Source organism: Triticum urartu, unplaced genomic scaffold (assembly GCF_056163025.1).
Source record: "Triticum urartu cultivar PI428250 unplaced genomic scaffold, HENAU_Tu73 scaffold2, whole genome shotgun sequence".
Lineage (NCBI taxonomy): Eukaryota > Viridiplantae > Streptophyta > Magnoliopsida > Poales > Poaceae > Triticum > Triticum urartu.
The window spans coordinates 5095856-5119085 of NW_028260368.1; the positions used below are offsets into that span (position 1 = coordinate 5095856).

Genomic DNA, 23230 nt, shown 5'->3' on the forward strand with positions numbered 1-23230 from the left:
TTCGGACCTAAAGTTTACCTATACACGGATTAAGCATAAAGCCATAATATTTTATTATGCCATTGAAGGGGGGGGAGATAATACCGATTTAAGAGTAGTTCACTACTGCAATAAAAAAAAGAGAATTCTAGTTAACGGTTCCAATTTATTCTGAATTTTGCAGCCTGTGAATAGAAATCCACTTTTTCTTCTTTTTCATCTCAATAGAAAGAAATGGGAAGTTTTATTGTGTTAACAATGTATGTTTTAAGATAGAATCTATCGAGGAGAATAATAGAAACTGGATCAAAAAAAGCAGGAATAGATTTTTTGAAAAAGATTGGAAAAAAGTAAGTAGAATTATATTCAAAATAAAAGGGGCTTTTCGTAAGAAAACGTGGATGAATACTTGCTGTTTTCTAGATTTTTGATCGGATTTTTTGGCGGCATGGCCAAGCGGTAAGGCAGGGGACTGCAAATCCTTTATCCCCAGTTCAAATCTGGGTGCCGCCTGATCAATAAAATACTTAGGTTTTTTTTATAGTGCTGATCGAATTCGATAAATTTTTACTTCGCATAAGTTCGGGCAAGAGAGTAACTGGGCCTGCCGATACTGGGTTTAGAGAAACCATACCATAGTTCTATCCTCAAACTAGGGTTAGGGTTTGTTTTGACGGTAGTGGCCAAAATGGTTATCAATAGGGGTGAGGTAGTGTTTCCTTATTCTTTTATTATATGAATTTGAATTGGTTCTTAATTGAGATTCGATTTGATAATTTTAAAATACGAGGATAAGATGTCAGAAATCTTGGTATCCAAAGAAAGGTCCCTAAGGGGCATTCTTTTTTTTTTTCAATCTAAGATTCAAGAAGGGACTCCACGAAAGAATATCAAGACTTACTAATTATTATACATTTTTTTATCGTACATCTTATGTTACCTACATACACTAAAGTAAGGACTACTTAATTCTAACGAGAATCAGATTAAATAGGTCGATCAAAAATCAATTTAGGAGTTGTATTATGGATAAAATCTCTTCATTCTTTCATAGAATGATACAAAGCAAGGCTGCAGGGTTTAGGTCAAAAATAAACATTAGGTAAGGTAGGTATCCAATAAATATTTATCTATCGATAATTTTATGGTATATTCGGGCGTCCTTTGCTTAAAAAAAAAAAAAAGAGTAACAAAAGGAATAAAAAATCTTCCTATTCCCGCTTCTTCTATTCAGGACATCATTCCCGTACTCTTTCTTTTTTAAGGAAAAAAGGGCTATAGTATCTCGTATTTTTAATGCTCTCTAATTCTACCAGAATTCCTATAAGAATTTGTTAGGAGTAAATTCCTTGAACTGATTGATCCATGGCCTTAGGGCGGAATCCCTTTTTGACTCTGTACCCTTGATTCCACTATGATTATTGATCAATAGTAGAATAATCCCTTCATAGAAATAGGAGACATAATTTAGATGGATATAGTAAGTCTCGCTTGGGCTGCTTTAATGGTAGTCTTTACATTTTCTCTTTCACTAGTAGTATGGGGAAGGAGTGGACTCTAGGGATACTACTAATTGATTAAGTAATCAAATTGTTGTATCAATTCTTTTCTTTAATGGATCATTTTGCATTAATCATTTTGTCAAACGTTATTCTTTAATCTTTTTCTTTAGTTTTGTTTCACTCCTGTAAGAAACTCTTGTATTGTAAGTTGTAATGTAAGAAAGAGCCATTATACCAATTCAGAATTTCTACTAGAAATGACGAATGGTTAAAAAAAGTTCTATACATAAGAAAATTAGACTTTCTTCCACGGAACTATTCACGGCATATCACACATTTTCCATTTCCTTTTACTTTTTACTATAGTCTATTCTTCATATTATTTTTCTTTCCTTCCATGGATTCTTTGGTCAAGAATTGTCTTAGATTTTTTTATTTTGACCTGATTGAAATTAAGTGGATGCAATGAAAAAAGAAATTGAATTAGACTACTTAACTATTTCAATCTACTAATCTATTCTATGTAGATTCAAAGATAATATAATAGAAAGAATCTAAAGTGTCGTAGAAAAAACTATATGTAGTTCTTTCTACCACACTTTAAGATTCCAACCAGATCCTTTCATTTAAGACTTGGATTTTTTTTATTTAATCCCTTTTTAATTTCTTCAATGATTAATTGGAATTCCAATTAATTATTTTGGCTGACTGTTTTTACATAAATAATAAGTAAAAAAGAAGTAGGAACTAGAATGAACAGTGCAGTAGCAATAAATGCGAGAATATTGACTTCCATAACCTCTTTATTTTTTATTTTCACAATAACTCGGGATGTAATCCCATGGAGAGGAAAAAGGGGTATCTTGTAAATTCAAGGGTAGGGCTTGCATTCTGATAATACTGAATCAATTCAATATTATGAATATCGGATCTATCAAATCAATTCATGGATGAGAGTTATATTTCACGGATGAGAGTTATATAGTATAACATAGGAAGATCCTCTATCCACACTAAGACCAAAATGGGTTTTTTGATTGGATTAGGAATTCCCTCTTTTTTAATCCTTTTCTACTTTTTCTTTTCTATATCTCTAACCCACGAGCTTTCTTAATCTTATACTTTCTTAATCTTATACAATTTCCCTTCCTTTTTCTTATAGTTATACATACAATTATGTATGTATTATATGACCAACTTTCACTTTCTATGGGTCACATAGACATCCAAATAAGCAGTAGAAGTGAGATGGGGAAAAGAGGTCTGAAATAAAAAGGGAATACGATTTATGTATGGATTCCGGTAAAATACCGGTACTCTATTCCATAAGAGTGGAATAGGAAATTAAGATGAGGATGGTATCATCATAAAGAAAGATAGAGTAATATAATATCCTAAATTCTACTAATCCACATATCGTATGTGTGTCTTTCTTTATCGATTGGGAGTAGTGAAAAAAAAATTCCTATATGCCCTCCCTCCCTCTTTAATGAGAGATGCAAAATAAAAAAGTGAAGTAAGGGTGCCCTGTGGGTATTTGATCTTGCTCCCTGCCCCTTTTTTTCATGGAAAAAGGAAATATCAATTTCTCCATTCATTGAACCCTAGTTCGGGACTGACGGGGCTCGAACCCGCAGCTTCCGCCTTGACAGGGCGGTGCTCTGACCAATTGAACTACAATCCCCGCGGGGTGTATGGCATACCCATTCTTAAATAGAACCATAAGAAGATTCGATTCGTCTTTCGTACTCTAAGAAATAGACGAATCATATACTACATACCCACATATTATATTATACGTGGGTATAGTGAGAGTGACATAACTAGTATGTCGTGATTTTTTATCACTAAAAATGGATAATAATCCAGCCTTCAATAAGAAAAACTCTTTTGTTTGTAAGAAAGGAATGAGAGAGATATGGATTAGAAAAAAAAATTTCCCTTTTTTCTTTATCTTTTATTTCTATAGATCAGACATTTTATTTTATGGAAGAAAAACAAAAGGATTTAGTTCATACTCACGAAGCCCTAGATTTTTGGTTTGGGCCGAGCTGGATTTGAACCAGCGTAGACATTGTCAACGAATTTACAGTCCGTCCCCATTAACCACTCGGGCATCGACCCAGGAAGAATTTATTCTAGGGTTTTTGCTAATCTATGATTAACCTCCTTTCATAAAATACTCCCTACCCCCAGGGGAAGTCGAATCCCCGCTGCCTCCTTGAAAGAGAGATGTCCTGAACCACTAGACGATAGGGGCATCACTAGACGATAGGGCCATATACAACCGCTCGTGATTATACTATAATCATAGTATGAGCAGTTTTTTGGAATTGTCAATATACTCGAAAAGTATAAATAGATCCAAAGCAAAGAGTTTTTCCAACTTTTCTGTTATGTTTTCATCTAGGATTTTTTTTAGTTGATCGTTATAGATTAATTCTCCGTGCTTCATTTAGTGTTCATACCAAAAATGCATCCATCCCGCACTAAGTCATAAAATTCTCTAAAAATATAGAGAAAGTTTCAAAAACAAAGAAAAAAAGTGAATCAATTTAGTAGAAAAGTACTCTATCAGATTCGAACCAACGACTTACGTCTTAGCACGAGATTACTCTACCACTAATTTAAAAAGCCCTTTATCGGATTTGAACCGATGACTTATGCCTTACCATGGCATTACTCTACCACTGAGTTAAAAGGGCTTTTTATTTAATTCAAAAATTAGCCACTTGGATTTCCCATTATGGGTCTACTGCATAATGTACATATTATATATATAATATATAGAGATAGAGAGAGAGACATTATGTAGAGATTGTATATGTATATATCGATATCTTGAGAGCTCAAAATAAAATTAATAAAAAAAAACATACCCTACATAACATATCCAACTCTTCTTGGTTCAGGGTTTTCCGTTTCCGAAGACTAGTAAAATAGGCGGATTCTGGAACCCCAAGGATTCAACGGTATATGGATATGGAAAATATAAGATTTCCGATCCTAGCGGGAAAAGGCGGGGAACAGATACCCAATAGGATATAGGATCCTTGGGAGGAACTTTTGGTAATGGCCTTGATCCTCTATGCTATTTTTTATGTGTTCTTAGTTCTATTGAACTTTTTGCATTCTTTTAAACAAGAATCTAATAAACTAGAATTGAGTCAGTGGAAAAAAGGAGAGAGAGGAAAGTGTTAAATGGAGAGAGTCGACTAATCAGAGACTTTTTAGGATCTTCTTTACATCAGGTAAATCTGTCGGCCCTGTCCGTTTTTTTCTTTAAGTTACGACTCTTTGCTGCTTACTTCTATCAAGCCATAGGGAAAGTCTATGATGAATTTGGAAAACTCATCTCACTCTTACTCTATGGCTCGGACTTAATGGGGGAAGAAAACATCTTCCATAATTTCTTTTTTGTTCAATTCTGGACAAAAAAGAAAAGGAAAAAAGGAATTTATAGGGACAGTGTTACCCCCTATATCCCCTAGTTTATATTGTAGGAATAATAAAACAATTTAGCAGTCTGACACACTTACGTCCTTGCAAAGTAAATAATTATTATTGTAGTCGTAACCGTAGAATAGGATCCTAATCAAAATAAATACATTTGGTTCAGGCGCTATTAGCATGGTAAGAAAAGATTTTTTTTACAGACCAGAGGGGCTATCTAAATCCTAAAGTAAAGGCGAGCGATCGAAGTAGAAGTACCAACGGCTCAGTGTCATGAACCTTCTCCATCTGATTCAATAAGGGGGAATTAGCCTTCTTGTCAAATGGCTATCCTTGACAAAGGGTACCATTTATACCATAATCTACAATGTAGCGGGTATAGTTTAGTGGTAAAAGTGTGATTCGTTCTATTAATAACTGAATTTGAAATGATATACTTAAGGCATCCTTAAGTTTTTTATTTTTATATTCCGATGAAAACTTTAGTTCTTATAAAGGATTAAATCCTTTTCCTCTCAATAGCATATTGAGGAAGAATATACATTCTGGCGATTTGTATCCAAAGACTAATTTAAATTGCATCCAAAATAAAAATAGGATTATGAGTACAGAGTCGCGAAGCATAATTTTGCATTGGATTAAGTATTCCAATTTTGAAAATATGAGTAAAGGATCTATGGATGAAGATACAAAAAAGTTGATTTCCAATCGTAACTAAATCTTCTTAAAATAAGGAATAAGGAAGCCAAATAGCTAAAAAACGATAGTTTTGGTTTACTAGAACCATCCGCATATTGTTTCAGCTCGGTGGAAACCCAATTCTTTTCCTCAGGATCTCTTGAATGAAATTAGGGAACGAAGTAAGTAGATTAGATGAATTTAGATAGAATTTCTATCTCCTACTCTATAAGGATCATCTAGAAAGCGGAGAGCTTTGGTTCCATTCAAATAGAAAAGCTGACATAGATGTTAAGTGGTGAGAATATCCATAAAGGAGCCGAATGAAATCAAAATTTCATGTTCGGTTTTGAATTAGAGACGTTAAAAATAATCAACCAACGTCGACTATAACCCCTAGCCTTCCAAGCTAACGATGCGGGTTCGATTCCCGCTACCCGCTCCATTCTGTATAAAAGGAGTATTCTATTTGTCTAGACATGTTAGAGGCTTGTATTCAAGCCTTTTTTGTCCACCAGTTTCTGGTACTCCAGAGCGGAGTAGAGCAGTTTGGTAGCTCACGAGGCTCATAACCTTGAGGTCACGGGTTCGATTCCCGTCTCCGCACTTAGCAGTCTGTATAAAAGGACTATTCTATTTCTCTAGATATGTATGGTAGAGGGGCGTATCCAACCCTTTTTTATTCATTAGTTCCCGGCCCTAGAGGGCAAAATTGAGCAGTTTGCGAAGTCACTTGCCTTCAAAAAAAGAAGGCGCAAGGCCTCTCCCTACCCTGCAGAAAATAAAAATGAAACGAAAGGGACAGTCTACCTCTCCCTTCCCTTTAAAAAAAGTTTGCCCGTTGTTTGTCTCAGTTAATACCCAATTTTTGGAGCTCTGTTGGCGAGTTCTATTTCTGCCTCTGGAGCGCCCTCTTTTTTTGAGTGGGATGCAAAGGAAGGGTAAGATAGTAAGGGATACGGCACTAGACTAACACCTAATTAATACTTAATTTAATATAAGTAGTTAAACAGTTAACTAGACTAAACTTTTTATCATAGTACTTTGATAAATTAAGCGGGCGAGCGGCGGGAATCGAACCCGTATCTTCTCCTTGGCAAGGAGATATTTTACCATTGAACTACGCTCGCTACGGTATATATTTTATAGCGTATATCCGCCTGGGTCGACCTTCTATGTCTGGGTCGACCGTTTCATTTCATTTTCTATTATATTAGAGTTTTCCTTTTTTTATTATCTGTCAATGAATATTCTAATGGGAATGGAATTTCATAATACTGAAAGAGAAGAGCTAGCAATTCGGAACGCAAATTGCGTTTTAATACGTCTCACTATTCTAATTTTTTAGAAGAAATGGCCTTTATTATTTCTTTTTTATGGGGTTAATAAATATTAACCAAATTTCATTTAAGAAATGAGAGAATTCAGAATAGCTACGAGAAAGACTAGTCCAATCCATAATGATGTACCGGAAAATACAACATTTTTATTATTTGACCAACCATCAGGAGAAGCAAATACAAGGGGTACACTAATTACTAAGACTGAGGAAGTCGCAATTAATGCAAAAACAGCTAATTGGAAAGCAATAGTCATATTTCTAATCCTCCAAGCTACCATCAAATAAAGTTGACTACATATTTGATCCCTCACTTAAACCAAAATTGTAAAAAAATACAAGAAGTAGGAGGGGTTTAATCATGAATCCATTGATTCTTCTCTTTATTCAAATTTATTACTTAAACCGCTTTTTTATTTGGATATGGGGTGAGAAGAGATTATTTACTCTTTATTTCACAAGCGGGTATAGCGGATCCTGTATCCGTGTATACAGTATACAGAGATATATCGAAAAGGAACTTGTATCTGATATCTTTCTAGAGGCTAATAAATCTTTTTATTTTTTATATGGCTATGTTCTATTTGTAGGAGTAAAATAAGGATTAGGCTGTGGAGAGATGGCTGAGTGGTTGATAGCTCCGGTCTTGAAAACCGGTATAGTTCTAGGAACTATCGAGGGTTCGAATCCCTCTCTCTCCTTTTGCTTATTGAATACGTTTGTTTCTTTCATTTTTATTTATTTTTTTTTTCTGTCCCTTATCTTTCTTTCATAAAAAGGAATGAATGGCTCGGCTAGATGGAATAACCGAGCCAGAACAGAAAAAAAGTAGAACAGGTATAAATAAGAAAATCTTAGTTAAGAGGGTTCATGTAAAGAACAGGTTCCAAATCACGATCGATTCCCTTTTCAAAACCTGCTGCAGCAGCTCGGGCTCTTCCTGCATGCCATAAATGGCCCACAAAAAAGAAGAATCCTAGAACAAAATGAGAAGTTGATAACCAACTTCTAGGAGAGACATAATTAACTGCATTGATCTCGGTAGCTACGCCACCCACGGAATTTAAAGAGCCTAAAGGAGCGTGGGTCATATATTCTGCTGAGCGTCGTTCTTGCCAAGGTTGTATGTCTTTTTTCAACCTACTCAAGTCCAAACCGTTGGGGCCCCTTAGAGGTTCTAACCATGGAGCACGAAGGTCCCAAAAACGCATAGTTTCCCCTCCAAAGATAACCTCCCCAGTTGGGGAACGCATTAGATATTTACCTAAACCTGGTGGGTCCTTGAGCGGATCCCACATTAGCTCCAAGACGCTGGTCTCTAACTAGAAAAGTAAATGCTTGAGCTTGAGAAGCTTCTGGCCCGGTGGGTCCATAAAACTCACTCGGATAAGCTGTATTATTGAACCATACAAAACAACAAGCGATAAAACCAAAGACAGATAAAGCAGCTAAACTATAAGACAAGTAAGCTTCTCCAGACCATACAAATGCACGGCGAGCCCATGCGAAGGGTTTGGTTAAAATATGCCAAATTCCGCCAAATACACAAATAAAACCCAACCATACATGCCCACCAATTATATCTTCTAAATCATCTACACTAACAATCCACCCTTCTCCACCAAAAGGAGATTTTAGTAAATAACCAAATATAACACTGGGACTAAGGGTCAAATTGGTAATTTTTCTTACATCTCCCCCCCAGGGGCCCAGGTATCATATACACCGCCAAAATAAAGAGCCTTGAGTACTAGAAGAAAAGCACCTAGACCTAACAAAATTAAGTGAATACCCCAAAATTGTAGTCATTTTATTTCTATCTTTCCAGACATAACCAAAGAATGGAAAAGATTCCTCAAGAGTCTCGGGTCCCAGAAGCGCGTGATAAATGCCACCGAAGCCTAAGACTGCGGAGGAAATTAGGTGAAGTACGCCAGATACAAAGTACGGAAAAGTATCTAGAACTTCCCCCCCTGGCCCTACTCCCCAACCTAGAGTAGCTAAGTGTGGAAGTAAAATCAACCCTTGTTCATACATGGGCTTTTCTGGTACGAAATGGGCCACTTCAAATAGGTTCATTGCTCCGGCCCAGAATACGATTAATCCGGCATGAGCTACATGAGCTCCAAGCAGTTTACCGGACAAATTGATAAGTCTGGCATTCCCAGCCCACCAAGCAAAGCCGGTGGTTTCTTGGTCACGACCAGCTAAAACGAAAGTTCCATTAAAGAGCGTTTCCACGTGGTAGAACCTCCTCAGGGAATATAAGATTTTCATGAGGCTGATCCTGAGCTGCCATCCACGCACGAATACCCTCGTTTAAAAGAATATTTTTGGTGTAGAAAGTCTCAAATTCAGGATCTTCCGCTGCACGGATTTCCTGGGAAACAAAGTCATAGGCACGTAAGTTCAGAGCCAAGCCAACTACGCCAATAGCACTCATCCATAAACCGGTGACGGGTACAAATAGCATAAAGAAATGTAACCAACGTTTATTGGAAAAAGCAACACCAAAGATTTGGGACCAAAAGCGGTTAGCAGTGACCATTGAATAAGTTTCTTCAGCTTGAGTTGGGTTAAAAGCACGGAAGGTATTTGCACCATCACCGTCCTCAAATAGAGTGTTTTCTACGGTCGCTCCATGAATAGCGCATAGCAGAGCCGCACCTAATACTCCGGCAACTCCCATCATATGAAATGGGTTCAACGTCCAATTATGAAATCCTTGGAAGAAAAGGATGAATCGAAATATCGCTGCTACGCCAAAACTCGGCGCAAAGAACCAACCAGATTGCCCCAGTGGATAAATAAGGAATACAGAAACAAAAACAGCAATTGGACCAGAGAATGAGATTGCATTATAAGGCCGCAATTGAACAGACCGAGCAAGTTCAAATTGGCGTAACATGAAACCTATTAGTGCAAAAGCCCCGTGGAGAGCTACAAAAGTCCATAGACCGCCTAATTGACACCAACGAGTAAAATCTCCTTGTGCTTCGGGCCCCCATAGTAGCAACAAAGAGTGTGCTAAACTATTGGCAGGGGTAGAAACTGCTGCGGTTAAGAAATTACAACCTTCCAAATAGGAACTAGCCAATCCATGGGTATACCAAGAAGTTACAAAAGTTGTCCCTGTAAACCAACCCCCTAAAGCGAAATAAGCACAAGGAAAGAGCAATAGGCCAGACCATCCTACAAAAACGAAACGGTCCCTTCGTAACCAGTCATCCATAGTATCAAATAGATCATTTTCTTCTTTAGGAATTCTACCAAGGGCTATAGTCATAGTGATCCTCCTATTCAATTACTTCAACCATTTCCGAGCACCTCATATCACTTTCCAAGGCATATGATAGTTTTATTATCTGTGGACGATTTCTTTCTCGTTCAATGCCCTTTTTCAATGGTCTCGAAGAGAGAAATTTCCCATTTTTATCTATGGAGTCACAGTCACAACCGAGGTCGTGGTAAATCCATGAATTTGATTCGATTTGTTTTTCTTATACTATTTATTTGTTTTTCTTATACTATAGAAATAGAAATAAATTGTTTTTCTTATACTATAGAAAGAAATAAACCTTTGAATTCAGCATTATTCCAAGACTCCTATTTCAAAGTCTATCTTTTAAGGGAAAAATGCAAATAAAAGTAACCCTTCTTTTCCCATTCCCTCTCTATTGCATGGGTGGAAGAACTAAAATAATAGAGGATTCTGAAAAAAAAAAATGGACCTTCGAAATCCAATTTTATGTGTAGCGCAAAGGAGTTGCGATTTCTTCTTATTCCTATAGAACATCTAGTAACAAGAATATGAAATCGTAAATAGCGAAAAATTCTTGTCTTGCGCGGTCTAAGTCTAAGGAAATAAAAAAAATTCGCTTATACAATTTCATCTACATCGAATTTATATATCAGAATAGCGGATAGAGGCATCATTAAAGGAGTCAGGTCTACTTACTTTATGCTTCTTTCCAATTTTATGGTGGATTTGATAAGAACCCTTTTTGCTTTCTTGATAAATAATCGACAAAAAAAGCGTTTTTTTTATATAACCTGCTTGTTTTATTATAATTATAACAAGTCCTATATGGAAATGCCCGCTAAAGAGAAAATCTATTTGATTGTCTCTCGGCCAATATCGATTTTTAGAAAGAAAAAACAAGAATTTTCTTCTTTTTTTATTAACATTAAGAAAAAAGAATATAATTAAAATGGAATTGGCAATATAATTTTTATAGACTTTTGAAAGAAAAAAAAGGGGTTTTTTGCAACCGTTATTTCTTATTTCTTGCCTATATCATATCACGGAAACCTTTCGCTTTGGAACGTGGAGAGATGGCTGAGTGGACTAAAGCGGCGGATTGCTAATCCGTTGTACAATTTTTTTGTACCGAGGGTTCGAATCCCTCTCTTTCCGCTCCCTTGGATCATTTGGGACTTTCGAATTGGAAAGAATTCTGACCCCCGGATTTTCTCATAGATAAATGTACGAAACAAATCCAATAAGAAAAAAAAAAACTGAATTTTTACTCCTCGCGTCCAGGATTCCGTCCTGGGTCATTAGATAAGAATCCAAAGATAAAGAGTGAAACAAAGAATATCACTACTGTATAAACAAAAAGTTTGAGAGTAAGCATTACATAATCTCCAAGATTTTTTTTTAAGGAATAGATTACCAGTTTTTCCTTACCACACGGATCCACTAGGATGGTTTTTTTTTATACCTAAAAATGCAAAAAAGAATTCTTGAAAAAAATTGCAAGAATTCTTTTATAATAAGCACTCTTATCAATAGCAAAAATAGGGTTAGGTGGTTAGGTATTGTGTAGGTACCTTTAGGTACCTGCTCAACCTAGGTGCAGGGGAGTAGAAAGGCTGATCCAAATTTATTGCTGTAGCTACCCATTCAATGTAGAAGAATTTAAATTTTAGAATCGAAGGTTCATAATATAAAAATATAAAACTTCTCGGCTTTTACCCATTTTAAAATTTTTTTGGAATGAACACATCATTCAATTTGGCATACAGAGTACTAAAGATTTCATCGAAAACTTACAGCAGCTTGCCAAACAAAGGCTAATAGAAAAAAGAATAGAGGTATAACAGGCATAATATCCACGATTGGATTGAAAATAGCATAAGCTTCGGGTAATTTGGCAAAGAAAAAACTAGTAGGATAAAGAACAGAATTAAAACAGATACAGGTTAAACTAAGTATATTAGGCATAACAAGCATTTCATTCTTGTAGAGTAAATAATTGGATTTTTCTTGAGTTATTTTTTTAAGGGAAAGAAGGAAAAGGCAGATTCAAAATCTTTTTTCTTCGGACTTTCCCAAACACAAAATACCTCCTTGTATTCGCACTCTCAAATGAGAGTGGAATAAATTCGACTTTCATATAATATCTTAATAGAATTCCATGTAATGATCAATGCATTTTTTTGATTCTATATTATCCGCATGTGTAGAATACTAGCAAGAGAATATCCCTCCTTTTTTATGTAATTGAAATGGTATTGACGAATAACAAATAAACATACTAGTGTTTATTAGTGTCGCATAAAACCCGAAATGGGGCGTGGCCAAGTGGTAAGGCAGCGGGTTTTGGTCCCGTTACTCGGAGGTTCGAATCCTTCCGTCCCAGATTGTTTCTGATGAAACAAACGGTGAAATCATATAGTATTCCGTACGAGACAAAAGTTTATTAAAGAGAATAATGATATCTTATTCTTTCTCAGAAAACATAATAAAGTCTTAAGTCCAGTCAAATTGACTATCTTTATTTTCATGAAAAAATGGGATCTATCAAGCACATTCAGGATATGCCTCTACTATAAAATCACTTAGTCATATTTTTTTCTTCCTTTTGGTATTCGAGTTGAAGAAGTACGAGAATTCTATAACTACCAAAAACTTTCAATCTTTTCATTGGAATAGTTTATTTAGTTATTATAGTTAATTGTTTTTGGTACTGAAAAAATATATTACTACTAGAATTCTAATTCTAGTAATTAAATTAATTAAACTTTTTTGGAGGTTGATAGTTTATTTATTGAGGAAGAGTCAATCCTTCTTTTCTCACTTCAAGATTGATCATCTCGAGCCATCCGTTGAGGGTGGAAATTTAAGAATAAATAAGTTTTAAGCAAACTTGTTTAGTCGTCTTTTTCAAACTATGTTTCATTCATATGATAGAATTTTAATATGGGTTTAAATAAATTGGATCTTGGCGGAGGCTTCCCGGATAAATACTTACTTTCTTTTATCCATATTGCTCCATAGATAGCAAGTTTTAATTAGTATAAAAAAACTAAACCAATGACTATTCATGATTCCATCCATATTGGATCAATTCTCTATACCACTTTGCAATGAAAAGAGGAATGTTTGTTATGGTAAAACTTCGTTTAAAACGATGTGGTAGAAAGCAACGTGCGACTTGAAGGACATGATCGATTGTGGATTTTGCTATCCATCATTTTCCATAGTAATGAAAATGCTCTTGGCTCGACATAGCCTGTTCTATTCGTTCCGAACCAAATTTGCGCTGGGTTTAAGTAACATAGTACACGATGGAGCTCGAGAGGACAGAATTTTTTTTATCAAGGGAAAGAATCTAGGGTTAGTGAAAACTAATAAATTAGGCCAACTTTGTCAGTCTATCCTTAATATAGAAATAAATCGAAAGGTTAAAATAAGAAGAAAGTCCAATAAAAGTATATCAGAATCAATCCCTCTTATTAGATTTCTATAGAAGAGATAAATGCTTTATCGAAGGAAATAAGAAAAAAGGGTATGTTGCTACTCTTTTGAAAGAAAAAAATAGGAATTCCCGAAGTAATGTCTAAACCCAAGGATTTCACAAATCAAAGATAAAGGATTCCAGAACAAGTAAACACAATTTTCAATTGTCTCAACAACAGAGTTGGATTAGAATAAGGAATAAAAGTCAATTCGTTCGAAATGAGACAAAGAAAAGAGTTTAAAGACGACTCAAAAATTTTGGAAGGATTTTGCCTTCGAAGTTTGTCAGGCAAAATTAGCCCACTTGAGTCATGAGTATAAATGAAATTTGTTTTTTCTGTAAGGAAATTAATGCACGTCATAGTCTAATTTCTATTATTATCGACAGAAATTCGAATCATTTTCTCGAGCCGTATGAGGAGAAAACCTCATATACGTTTCTAGGGGGGGGCGTTGTTTATCTACATCTATCCCAATAAGCTGTCTATCGAATCGTTGCAATTGATGTTCGATCTCGAAGAGAAGGAAGAGATCTTCAAAAAGTAGGTTTTTATGATCCGATAAAGAATCAAACTTGTTTAAATGTTCCAGCTATTCTCTATTTCCTTGAAAAGGGTGCTCAACCAACAAGAACTGTTTATGATATTTTAAGGAAGGCAGAATTCTTTAAAGAAAAAGAAAGAACTTTGAGTTAATTGAAGAACTAAATGAATCAAAAAATAGGATAGGAGAAGATTATTAGTATTCCTAGTTGTCTAATTATTTAGACACAATTTACCTCTTTTTTAATCCTATTTGGATTTATATTATATCGTGCCAATCCAACATAAGCCCCTATTTTATTTACTTTTTCTATCTAATTTGTTTTCTTACCATTGTATTTCCATTGACAAAGGTCTATTGAACAAATAGAATTTGTAGATAGATGGGTCTCTTTATCCTCACTCCATATTCAATTTTTCCGCCTACACTTCGCTCAAATGATAAGGGTGTTCCTCTTGCATGTATTCTCATACAATATAATATATATTTTTTATAATATATATTTTTTGTTAATAAAAATCGCTAAAAATAAGGAGAATTTGGCCATCGTGATTAGGGTCGCTCTTTTTTTAACTTTACTTTAGTGGAATTTCACCGGACCTGTTCGTTTTGGCATTTGAGTGTTTTTCATGGTCGATAAAAAAAATCTTTTGATGTCTTGCTAGTTCAATGTTTTGACAGAAGCGCGCGGTGTAATTCCATTGATTTTTGGATTTCGATCGTATCTAAGATCCTTTTTTTATCTGGGTTGCTAACTCAATGGTAGAGTACTCGGCTTTTAAGTGCGACTATGATCTTTTACACATTTGGATGAAACAACAAATTCGTCCAGACTCTTGGTAGAGTCTAGAAGACCACGACTGATCCTCAAAGGTAATGAATGGAAAAAATAGCATGTCGTAATAAAATCAATCTTTTTTGAATGGAATCCAAAATTACGATTTTCTGGGTCTAATGAATAAATGGATAGAGCCTGGCTCCAATTCTGGTAAAATAAAAAGCAACGAGCTGAACTTCCTAATTGGAATGATTCCCCGCTCTAATTAGACGTTAAAAATAGATTAGTGCCGGATGCGGGGAAAGGTTGGGTTTTCCTATGAGTGGACCCTTTATTTTTTCTTTTTTTTTTTAGAAATCCTAATTATTCTTGATTATGGATTGAATAAGGGATGTTATGGATTGAATGTGTAAAAGAAGCAGTATATTGATAAAGAGGCTGTATTCCAAAGTCAAAAGAGCGATTGGCCTGCAAAAATAAAAAACTTGTTCTGTTCTTTTTTTTTAATTAGAACAAACATAAACTAATTGGGTAGAAAAGGAGCAGAAAAAGATCTGTGGATTAGACTCCCTTTCTTTCCAGGGTTTGTATTAAAAATGCAACACCCTGTTCTGACCATATTGCACTATGTATCATCATTCGATAAACCGAGAAATGCTTCTTCTCTCTGATTCAAGTAGAAATACAAATGGAAAAATTCGAAGGGTATTCAGAAAAACATAAATCTCGTCAACAATACTTTGTCTACCCACTTCTCTTTCAGGAATATATTTATGCATTTGCCCACCATTATGGATTAAATGGTTCTGAACCTGTGGAAATAGTTGTTAGTTGTAATAACAAGAAATTTAGTTCACTACTTGTGAAACGTTTAATTATTCGAATGTATCAGCAGAATTTTTTGGATAACTCGGTTAATCATCCTAACCAAGATCGATTATTGGATTACAAAAATTATTTTTATTCTGAGTTTTATTCTCAGATTCTATCTGAAGGGTTTGCGATCGTTGTGGAAATCCCATTCTCGCTACGGGAATTTTTTTGTCTGAAAGAAAAAGAAATACCAAAGTTTCAGAATTTACGCTCTATTCATTCAATATTTCCCTTTTTAGAAGACAAATTTTTGCATTTGGATTATCTATCACATATAGAAATACCCTATCCTATCCATTTGGAAATCCTGGTTCAACTCCTTCAATACCGTATCCAAGATGTTCCATCTTTGCATTTATTGCGATTCTTTCTCAACTATTATTCGAATTGGAATAGTTTTATTACTTCAATGAAATCCATTTTTTTTTTTCAAAAAGAAAATAAAAGACTATTTCAATTCCTATATAACTCTTATGTATCAGAATATGAATTTTTTTTGTTGTTTCTTCGTAAACAATCTTCTTGCTTACCATTAGCATCTTCTGGAACTTTTCTGGAACGAATCCACTTTTCTAGGAAGATGGAACATTTTGGGATAATGTACCCTGGTTTTTCTCGGAAAACCCTATGGTTCTTTATGGATCCTCTTATGCATTATGTTCGATATCAAGGAAAGGCAATTCTTGCATCAAAAGGCACTTTTTTTTTGAAGAAGAAATGGAAATGCTACCTTATCAATTTCTGGCAATATTATTTCTGTTTTTGGACTCAGCCGCGAAGAATCCATATAAACCAATTAGCAAACTCTTGCTTCGATTTTATGGGGTACCTTTCAAGTGTACAAAAAAGTTCTTTGTTAGTAAGGAATCAAATGCTGGAGAATTCATTTCTAATAGATACTCGAATGAAAAAATTCGATACCATAGTCCCCGCTACTCTCCTCATAGGATACTTATCAAAAGCTCAATTTTGTACTGGATCGGGGCATCCTATTAGTAAACCCATTTGGACAGATTTATCAGATTGGGATATTCTTGATCGATTTGGTCGGATATGTAGAAATCTTTTTCATTATCATAGTGGATCTTCGAAAAAACGGACTTTGTATCGACTAAAGTATATACTTCGACTTTCATGTGCTAGAACTTTAGCTCGTAAACATAAAAGCACGGTACGAACTTTTATGCAACGATTGGGTTCGGCATTTTTAGAAGAATTTTTTATGGAAGAAGAGCAAGTTTTTTCTTTGATGTTCACCAAAACAACTCTTTTTTCTTTCTGTGGATCACACACTGAGCTATTTGGTATTTGGATATTATACGTATCAATGACCTGGTCAACCCTCTTAATTAATCATTAGACGAAATTAAGAAACAGGAAAGGGTTGATAAATGATCAAGAAAAAACTTTTCTATTTTTCATTCTGAAATGTTCTTTTTATTATAATAAAGAGTAGGTGAATCAACTTACTAATTAAAAAAATTAGTAGAACTTCCTCTTTGGAATAGAAATTGGCTATTTCTACATAGGGAAAGTCGTGTGCAATGAAAAATGCAAGCACGATTTGGGGAGGGATTTTTCTCTATTGTAACAAGGAAGAATTATCTACTCCATCCGACTAGTTCCGGGTTCGAGTCCCGGGCAACCCATATAGAAAAGACCCATCAAAGTTTTTCACTTTGACTCACTTCATTTACAAATACAAAATTATTGGTTTGGTTAATTTAGTTATATGGATAGCTAATCTTTGGGCTGACTTGGTTGACATTGGTATATAGTCTATGTTATACTGTTAAATAACAAGCCTTCTATTATCTATATTCTAGTTAATACGTGTGCTTGGGAGTCCTTGCAATTTGAATAAACCAAGATCTTACCATGACTGCAATTTTAGAGAGACGCGAAAGTACAAGCCTGTGGGGTCGCTTCTGCAACTGGATAACTAGCACTGAAAATCGTCTTTACATCGGATGGTTCGGTGTTTTGATGATCCCTACCTTATTGACCGCAACTTCTGTATTTATTATCGCCTTCATCGCTGCCCCTCCAGTAGATATTGATGGTATTCGTGAGCCTGTTTCTGGTTCTTTACTTTATGGAAACAATATTATCTCTGGTGCTATTATCCCTACTTCTGCGGCGATCGGATTGCACTTTTACCCAATTTGGGAAGCTGCATCTGTTGATGAGTGGTTATACAATGGTGGTCCTTATGAGCTAATTGTTCTACACTTCTTACTTGGTGTAGCTTGTTATATGGGTCGTGAGTGGGAACTTAGTTTCCGTCTGGGTATGCGTCCTTGGATTGCTGTTGCATATTCAGCTCCTGTTGCAGCTGCTACTGCTGTTTTCTTGATTTACCCTATTGGTCAAGGAAGCTTTTCTGATGGTATGCCTTTAGGAATCTCTGGTACTTTCAACTTTATGATTGTATTCCAGGCAGAGCACAACATCCTTATGCATCCATTCCACATGTTAGGTGTAGCTGGTGTATTCGGCGGTTCCCTATTCAGTGCTATGCATGGTTCCTTGGTAACCTCTAGTTTGATCAGGGAAACTACTGAAAATGAATCCGCTAATGAGGGTTACAAATTTGGTCAAGAGGAAGAAACTTATAATATTGTGGCTGCTCATGGTTATTTTGGCCGATTAATCTTCCAATATGCTAGTTTCAACAACTCTCGTTCTTTACACTTCTTCTTGGCTGCTTGGCCTGTAGTAGGAATCTGGTTCACTGCTTTAGGTATTAGTACTATGGCTTTCAACCTAAATGGTTTCAATTTCAACCAATCTGTAGTTGATAGTCAAGGTCGCGTTATTAATACTTGGGCTGATATCATCAACCGTGCTAACCTTGGTATGGAAGTAATGCACGAACGTAATGCTCACAACTTCCCTCTAGACTTAGCTGCTGTTGAAGTTCCATCTATTAATGGATAAGGTTTTTCTGCTAACATATAAGAATTTTTGAAGACAGAAATACCCAATATCTTGTTCTAGCAAGATATTGGGTATTTCTGTCTTTATTTTGAATCTTTTTTTCTTCTTAATCTTTCTATTCAGAATTCAGTTAACGACGAGATTTAGTATCCTTTCTTGCATTTTCATAACTCGTGAAATGCCGAGTAGGCACGAATTCCCCCAATTTGCGACCTACCATAGGATTTGTTATGTAAATAGGTATATGTTCCTTTCCATTATGAATCGCGATTGTATGGCCAACCATTGTGGGTAGAATGCTAGATGCCCGGGACCACGTTACTATTGTTTCTTTCTCCTCCTTCATATTGACCTTTTCTATCTTTGCCAATAAATGATGAGCTACAAAAGGATTCGTTTTTTTTTCGTGTCACAGCTGATTACTCCTTTTTTCCTTTTTAAAGAGTGGCATTCTATGTCCAATATCTCGATCGAAGTACGGAGGTCAGAATAAATAGAATAATGATCAATGGAAAAAAGAAAAAAATCCTTTAGCTGGATAAGGGGCGGATGTAGCCAAGTGGATCAAGGCAGTGGATTGTGAATCCACCATGCGCGGGTTCAATTCCCGTCGTTCGCCCATCGCATTATTGCAAATTCCAAAAATGCAATTTTCCATATTCCTAGTTACGTATTTACTTACGGCGACGAAGAATAAAACTATCGCTATATTTTTTCCTTTTCCTAGTTCTTCTTCCAAGCGCAGGATAACCCCAAGGGGTTGTGGGTTTTTTTCTACCAATGGGAGCTTTCCCTTCACCGCCCCCATGGGGGTGGTCCACAGGGTTCATAACTACCCCTCTTACTACGGGGCGTTTACCTAGCCAACACTTAGATCCGGCTCTACCCAAACTTTTTTGGTTCACCCCAACATTACCCACTTGTCCGACTGTTGCTAAGCAGTTTTGGGATACTAAACGGACCTCCCCAGATGGTAATCTTAAAGTGGCCGATTTACCCTCTTTTGCAATGAGTTTCGCTACAGCACCTGCTGCTCTAGCTAATTGCCCACCCCTTCCACGTGTGATTTCTATGTTATGCATGGCCGTGCCTAAGGGCATATCGGTTGAAGTAGATTCTTCTTTTCTCTCAAAAAACCCCTTCCCAAACTGTACAAGCTTCTTCCAAAGCATACGGCTTTCTAGATGTATATGACGATCTCTAGACAGATGGATCTTATATGAATCATATGATGAAGTACCACATGAGTGGATATATAGGAAAGGAATCCAAATCTGCCGAATCGCTCATGTTATGATCTTCTACATCCTAGGTCTCTGCGTTCCGTCATCTGGCTTATGTTCTTCATGTAGCATTCAGATCGAATGACTCTATGAAATTACGTCGATACTTCCACATATTATGGGTAACGTAGGAGACATCCCTATTTTCCCCCGGGGGTCTTAATTACCACTGCTTAGCTTTCAATTTGCCTCTGACCATCAAATTAAATGTGAATAACCCGTCCTCCTCTCTTTGAAACAAGGGGCGCTTCCGGTTCTGTGCGTGCTTCAAACAATTTTGTCTTCTCCATATTACCATATCTCTAGAGCCAATAATTTTCTATGAGGAACTACTGAACTCAATCACTTGCTGCCGTTACTCAACAGTTTTCTGTTGAGGTCTATCCCGTAGAGGTAGTCAAATTGGATCAGTGATCGATTTCTAGGTTTCGTCGTAAACCTAATTGGTTACTTCCAATTACGTAAATCAATAGTTCAAACCGCACTCAAAGGTAGGGCATTTCCCATTGATATAGGAACTTTTGTACCAGAAACAATAGTATCTCCAATTATAGCCCCTCTGGGATGTAAAATATATCTCTTCTCACCATCCCCATAGTGTATGAGACAAATGTATGCATTTCGATTAGGGTCGTATTCTATGGTTACGATTCTACCAGATATGTCTTTTTGATTCCGTCGAAAATCTATTTTACGGTATAGGCGCTTATGACCTCCCCCTCTATGCCTTGCGGTAATGATTCCTCTGGAATTACGACCTTTACCACAACGGTGCCGTCCATGGATCAAATTATTTCGTGGATTGGATTTCACTTGCCTGTCTACGGTTCCCTTGCGTGTGCTCGGGATAGGTGTTTTGTATAAATGTTTCGCCGTATTATTAAGTATTCTCCTTTAGTTTTTTTCTCTATCTAGAAGTGGAATAGAATAACCCGGTTGAAGGGTAATGATCATACGTCTGTAATGCATTGTATGGCCCAGAATAGGTCCTATTCTTCTACCTTTTCCAGGTAGTCGATGGCTATTCACAGCTACCACCTTAACACCAAAGAAGAGTTCGACCCAATGCTTTATTTCTGTCTTAGTGAATCCCGATTCGACATTAAAAGTATATTGATTCTTTCCCAATAAACGAAGACTTTTTTCTGTAAATACTGCGTATTTGATTCCATCCATAAATCGACTTTCCCTCCTATGCTCTGAGTTCCAGTATCGATAAGAATTCGAGTTCTTATTGTTCTTATGTTATGGTATGAATATACCATACCAATTCGTTATGTATGGATGATGGATGAGATTCCATGGATAGAGAGCCAGTTCCAATAGACTTATGGAATGTTCCCGTTCGTGTGCATCCAGCAGGAATTGAACCCGCAAATTTACCAATTATGAGTTGGGCGCTTTAACCATTCAGCCATGGATGCTTAACAGGGATCATCGTACATCGTAAATAACCAATTTTCATATAGAAAGACATATCATAGAAAAATGAAATCGAAAATATTCCGAGATGGCAAATATTCGGAGATGACTATGAAAACACCTCTCTGGATCCTCGAATTGAAAGAGAGATTGAGAGGGATCAAGAATCCTAATTCTCGCTATTTGGAATGGATCCAATTCTATTGAGTCTGACTCATAGTGATCATTTCTCTTTAGCAAAGAATGACCTTGGTTATCAAAGGATTGAACAACCGGGATCCATTTACTTATGATACCTAGTTGGCATTGATAACAAGGATCTAATGAATTATGAGTTTAATAGATCCTCTTTAGCAGAAAGACGTATATTCCTTGCTCATTATCAGACAATCACTTATTCCCAAACCTCGTGTGGGACTAATCGTTTTCATTTACCATCTCATGGAAAACCCTTTTCGTTCCGCTTAGCCCTATCGGGTATTTTAGTGATAGGTTCTGTAGGAACTGGACGATCCTATTTGGTCAAATACCTAACGAAAAATTACGATTTTCCTTTCATTAAGGTACGAGGGCTTCTTATTCCACAAGAACGAAAGCACCTTTTCATTCTTTCATATACTAGGGGTTTTTACTTGGAAAAGACAATGTTCCATACTAAAGGATTCGGGTCCATAACCACGAGTTCCAGTGCACTAGATCTTGTAGCACTTAGCAACGAAGCCCTATCCATTAGTATTCCACATAAGAAATCCATTCTAGAAAAAAATACAATTAGATTAGCTCTTCATAGACAAACTTGGGGTTTGCGAGCCAAGGTAAGATCGGCTCGGGATCATGGGACCCTTTTCTATCAGATAGGAGGGGCTCTTGTACAAAATAGACTTACTAAGTAATAACCCCATAGAATCTATCTATATAAAGATAAAGAGGCAATCGTGTCAGGAAGCGGGTTTTTCTTTGGCCAAAAGGTACTTCGAACTTGGAACGAGCATGAAGAGATTAACGAGACTTCTTTCTCTTTTGAGTTTTTCTGGCGGACCTGCCGCGCAAGATCTTTGGTCTTCCCCTGGAACCGATGAAAAAAAGTGGATCGCTTCTTATGTACTCGCTCAGAATGATTCTTCTCTATCTATAGTTCATGGCCTATTAGAAGTAGAAGGTGCTCTGGTGCAATCCTTACCGACAGAAAAAGATTGCAGTCAGGTTGATAATAGTCGAGTGACATTACTTCGTCGGTCCGAACTAAGGAATCTGTTAGAAATGTTTTGAAATGGATATTGTTCTCTCTTTGATCAGGGATTGCTATATGAAAAGAAGTGGAGTTTGAAAAAGGGAACGGAATGCTCAAACCGGAACTGCTAGAGGAACGAATTTTCAATAGCATAACTTGGGCTCCTAGAATATGGCGCCCTTGGGACAATCTATTTGATTGCAGGGTTTTGTTCCGAAGCAAAGATATCCGCGGAGGCCGGTTCGTTCGTCCTATTCTGATATTCAGGACCAAGAGGTACTGGATTCTCTTTCGGATAGGCCCTGAAAGGAGAAGAAAGGCTGAAATGCCAACGGACCTCTGTCTATTCTCTAATTCACCCGATCCGATAGTACCCGTTTTTGGAACGTCCAGTGCCAAAGTCACTGAATGGGTAAGTCACCAATCCAATCCCTTTGACAAATCGGATGTCATATTAGATATCA

At 36.3% G+C, this 23230-nt stretch overlaps 7 non-coding genes across 7 annotated transcripts; 3 read left to right on the plus strand and 4 right to left on the minus strand.

The window, feature by feature from the left end:
* Nucleotides 1–421: 421 nt before the first annotated feature.
* TRNAC-GCA (transfer RNA cysteine (anticodon GCA)) lies at nucleotides 422–492 on the plus strand. Its single transcript has one exon. It is a non-coding gene; the product is annotated as a tRNA-Cys (tRNA).
* A 2599-nt stretch (nucleotides 493–3091) lies between these two features.
* Nucleotides 3092–3165, minus strand: TRNAD-GUC (transfer RNA aspartic acid (anticodon GUC)). The gene has a single exon. It is a non-coding gene; the product is annotated as a tRNA-Asp (tRNA).
* A 358-nt stretch (nucleotides 3166–3523) lies between these two features.
* TRNAY-GUA (transfer RNA tyrosine (anticodon GUA)) lies at nucleotides 3524–3605 on the minus strand. The gene has a single exon. It is a non-coding gene; the product is annotated as a tRNA-Tyr (tRNA).
* A 509-nt stretch (nucleotides 3606–4114) lies between these two features.
* TRNAT-GGU (transfer RNA threonine (anticodon GGU)) lies at nucleotides 4115–4186 on the minus strand. Its single transcript has one exon. It is a non-coding gene; the product is annotated as a tRNA-Thr (tRNA).
* Nucleotides 4187–6671: 2485 nt separating this feature from the next.
* TRNAG-GCC (transfer RNA glycine (anticodon GCC)) lies at nucleotides 6672–6742 on the minus strand. The gene has a single exon. It is a non-coding gene; the product is annotated as a tRNA-Gly (tRNA).
* An 822-nt stretch (nucleotides 6743–7564) lies between these two features.
* Nucleotides 7565–7652, plus strand: TRNAS-UGA (transfer RNA serine (anticodon UGA)). The gene has a single exon. It is a non-coding gene; the product is annotated as a tRNA-Ser (tRNA).
* A 3628-nt stretch (nucleotides 7653–11280) lies between these two features.
* On the plus strand, nucleotides 11281–11368 carry TRNAS-GCU (transfer RNA serine (anticodon GCU)). Its single transcript has one exon. It is a non-coding gene; the product is annotated as a tRNA-Ser (tRNA).
* The last annotated feature ends 11862 nt before the right edge of the window (nucleotides 11369–23230 follow it).